This window comes from Penaeus chinensis, chromosome 35 (assembly GCF_019202785.1).
Source record: "Penaeus chinensis breed Huanghai No. 1 chromosome 35, ASM1920278v2, whole genome shotgun sequence".
NCBI classification, from domain to species: Eukaryota; Metazoa; Arthropoda; class Malacostraca; order Decapoda; family Penaeidae; genus Penaeus; species Penaeus chinensis.
This window is the reverse complement of record NC_061853.1, coordinates 35,622,826-35,627,825: the sequence shown is the minus strand read 5'-3', so window position 1 is coordinate 35,627,825 and position 5,000 is coordinate 35,622,826.

The following is a 5,000-nucleotide window of genomic DNA, read 5'->3' as shown; positions in this document are numbered from 1 at the left end:
TTTCTCGCTCTCTCTTTTTTTCCTTTCTTTCTTTCTTTATCTGTCTGTCTGGTCTGTCTGTCTCTCTGTTTACTGTATACAGGTATCTCTCACACCTTTTCCAAACAGATAAACAGAAAGGTAGATATACAGATAAATAAATAGACAAGTAGATAGACAGACAGATAAAGAAAGAAAGAAAGGAAAAAAGAGAGAACGAGAAAATAATAATAATATACGTAGAAATAATGGATAATAAAGATAATAATAATGATAATAAAGATAATGATACATATAGCAATAATAATAATAATAATAATAATAATAATAATAATAATAATAATAATAATAATAATAATAATAATAATAATAATGATAATAATGACAACAACAATAGATCAATACACAAATAAATGATTAGATAAATGGAGAAAAAATGTTTGCATATTTGCATATTATCGTAAATACCTTCACACTGAGCTTCTTGAAACAGCAATCCTTTGTATTAAGCTCGACGCAGATTCTAACAATGGTACTACACGTTATATTATTTATGATTCCACTGACACGTGTAAAAATTAGGTTACAGCTTTTTTAGTCTTTGTTTTTTTATTGAATCAAGTAAGTCTGTCACGTAAGCAGGTCGATTTAGCTTTAGTGTTTAAGTAAACTAGCGATATAGGAATAAAGCATGACGTTTATTCTATTCCTTAGTTGTATATTTTTATCAGGTACTCTGTCAATACCTAATTTCACATCATCCTCCCAAAACTGAATGACTTGTTTGCAATTTTAATCGTTGTATGTCCTTTACATTCCAGGGTAGATCTGACACGTTCAATACATCACAAAGACAGATATTGCTTGGGTGTTTTATGCTACTCTAATGAAAATGAATTAATTAGGCGCAGGAGAAAGAGGGTCTGACAATTCTAATCTATTTTTAAGTTGTTTATACGATAGGCTTTTTGTCCAGTGGATTTAACGTTAAGATTATCACACTTACGCAGAAAAAATGCGAATGTACACATAGCTCAATTATTTACCGGGAGAATCGTTATTAAATGGATGTAAGAGAGAGAGACAAAGAGACTGAGAGAGAAAGGAGGGGGGGGGGGAGAGAGAGAGAGAGGGAAGGGGAGATTGAGAGGGAGAGGGAGAAGGAGAGGGAGAGAGAGAGAGGGAAGGGGAGATTAAGAGGGAGAGGGAGGGGGGGGGGGAGAGGGAGAGAGCGAGTGAAAGAGAGAGAGAAAGAGATAAAAAGAGGGGAGAGAGAAAGAGAGAGAGGGAGAGAGAGAGGGAAAGGGAGAGAGAGAAAGAGAGAAACTGAGGGGAGAGAGAGAGAGAGAGAGAGAGAGAGAGAGAGAGAGAGAGAGAGAGAGAGAGAGAGAAGAGAGAGAGAGAGAGAGAGAGAGAGAGAGAGAGAGAGAGAGAGAGAGAGAGAGAGAGAGAGAGAGAGAGAGAGAGAGAGAGAGAGAGAGAGAGAGAGAGAGAAAATTAATATGATTAAATATAAGATAAATAGCCTAGCAAGTAGCTGCCCTTGTCAAGAGACTTAGTGACATACTGACAGTAATGATGAAAGTGATCGCAACAGCATTCATAATAACAATGATAACAGTAATACCAATATCAGCAAGGTTAATAGATGGTCATAGTCATAAGATGATAATAAGAGTGATAATAATAATAATAATGATGATAACAAGATTAATAATATCAATGAGGATAATGATAATGATGATCATAATAATGTTAATGATAATAAAATAATAATAATAAAATAATCATGAAAGATGGAATAATGCAATGCCGCATTTATAACGTAATGTCTATGGAGCTAGTGAGTTCCTAGTTGCACACTCCGTGGCGAGGTTGGTTTAGTACTCTGGTTTCATACCCGCAGTCACCTGGCTCAGGAATTTGCCAATAAACTATATATATATATATATATATATATATATATATATATATATATATGTATATATGCATATATATATGTATATATACATATATATATATATATATATATATGTCTATATATACATACATATACATATATATATAGATAGATAGATAGATAGATATATACATACATATATATATATATATATGTATATAATATGAAGTGTCTACGAAAGCAATAAAGAAAGAAGAGAAAAGACACTGGTAATAATATAAAGGTGAACACTGATAAATAATACGAACTTTCGCCGAAGTACAGAATGTGTGGAAGGAGGAAGAGGCGTTTGTACAGCGAAATCCCGTCCTTGGGCTTCCTTTGTTACAGGAAGCGCTTTGAATTTTTCAGACAAGGAATGCAATCAAAAAGTTCACTCTCCTTCTATCTTTGGCATTTCAAAAATCAGATAGATGTGTCTTGAGTTCTGAGAGTCAAGTTTTTGGAAGACATGTAAAGTTATATATGTATAAAGAATATATTCGCCAAAGATTTTTCAGTCCCAGGATTGATTTGTGTACGTACACGCGCGCGCTCGTCTATATGCCTCTTTGTGTATGTGTCTTTGTGTAAACGTCTTCTGTTGTTAAAGGGCCGCAAGCAGTTCGGAGCTTTTAGCATTTTAAAGACATTTCCAAGTGTTTGGGAGCAACTCAAACACTTCTGGGCTGATTTGTGCTGAAAACATGGTATCAGTCGGATATTTAGGCTCTTAACGGTTTAGTAAATAAAACTAGTGCAGAAACATATTTACTTGCCAATTTACATCGTCTGTATGCATACGTAACAGCATTTAACATTTTATTACCAATCACATCAAATCAGTATATACACTGTAGCTTAAATTATTAATATATACATACATATATATATATGGAATATGAACCGCATATGGAATATAGTATCAAGGTGGGTTTTGAAAATGCAGTTTCATTTCCAATATATATATATATATATATATATATATATATATATATGCACACACACACACACACACACACACACACACACACACACACACACATACACACACACACACACACACACACACACACACACACACACACACACACACATATATATACACACACACACACACACACACACACACACACACACACACACACACACACACATATATATATAAATATATATATATATATATAATTCTATATTTATACAAACAAACACGCAAAGCTTGAGCCCTCGGCCTGACTGCCCTTGGCGCTGCCCCCAGGCGGCGGCGACTGCCTCGGAGGACGTGACCGTGTGCTACCGCGTGAAGCCGATCGCTCTGCCGCCGCTCGAGATCCACGTCTCAATGGCAGAGTCGGCGGTCAACAGCGACGCTTTCATCTTGTGTGAGTTCCTCATTTGTATGGCTGAGGTAGAGCAAGTAAAAGAAATTGTGAAACGGTGTGATAGATATGTTTTTCTTGTTTGTTTTTAAAGAGTTTTTCCCTGCATAATGCACAGTATGTATGTAATGTTTACGCACACATATGTATATGCATATATATATATATATATATATATATATATATATATATATATATATATATATATATATATATACACACACACAAAGACACACACACACACACACACACACACACACACACACACACACATGAATATATATATGTATATATATATATATATATATATATATATATATATATTTATATATATATATAAGGCCTTTATTGTAGCATCCCAAAACCCCAACCACTTTAATGCATTGTTGTATCACGGTCGCTATAAACCACAATATCATCGAAGTTTGTTCTGACTTACAAAATATTGAAAAAGGAGAATGTATTTTTTATTTCAAATCACACGAAAAAAGTCAACAGAAAACTATTCAAGTACTTAATGTGCTGGTATATTTTTTTTTATTTACAAACAAAACTTTGAGGAAGCTATAAATAAAACGGAAATAGTACCTGATTATTCTAAAACTTATATAGTTTATACACACTACTCTTCGCTTCGCATGGCTGTAGAAAGTTTAAATGTATTTCTCAGATTCAATCGAAATATGGTTTTCTTACTACATACACTGCTATTCATATGAAAAATGGAAGTTGCATAAAGTTTTGGATCTTACCGTACCCACCGCGAGTAAGTTCCGTGTCCAAATCAAACAATTGGGTAATTCCAATGATCATGGACATTTACTTGATCTATTGAATGAAGAATAACAGATCAAGATACATGGATTTTTTTTTTATATTTTTGAGCTTGTAAGGTTACACCATAGACGTACAAAAGGATTTTGAAGATATTCATCCCACTGAAGTCAATACCACGTCATATGATTCGGACACGTTGAAAATTCTTACCATGTCGTTCCAGCGACCGTCATGATTGACCTTAAATCTTACCCATAAAGAGTTAACATGTATTTGATGCACTGCTTAAAAGACACAGAAACGTTTTATAAACATTCGCAATAAAAATAATTATCTAGAAACTTACGGTACGATTCGTTTTCAAAGAAAATATAAAACCCTATCTGAGACTACGTGAAATATATCTGAAAAATATCGCCTTCTGATTGGCTGGCCGAAGTGTATCAAGCTGAAGGCTTTGATACAAAATTAAAAGATATTTCAACAGGTTCCAATAATGTACGCATCAAGGGCAAACATGAATCAGAATGTATTAAATTGTTGGGGGTTTCGGAAATGTTACAATATATATATATGTGTGTGTGTGTGTGTGTGTGTGTGTGTGTGTACTACCTACATATACACACACATGTGCGTGTGCGTGTTATATACACATATACATACACACAAACATATAAACACACACACACAGACACACACACGCATATATATATAGATAGATAGATAGATAGATAGATAGATAAATGGGTAGGTAGACAGAAAAATAGATACGAAGATAAATCGATATATATATACAGATAGACAGATAGTGGATAGATAGATATGGCATGTGTGTATGTGTATGTGTGTGTTTACTTGGTATACTCTATTCTCCCAGGCCCTTTACTCTGTCATATTCATATTCTTTATTAATGCAATTGTCCACT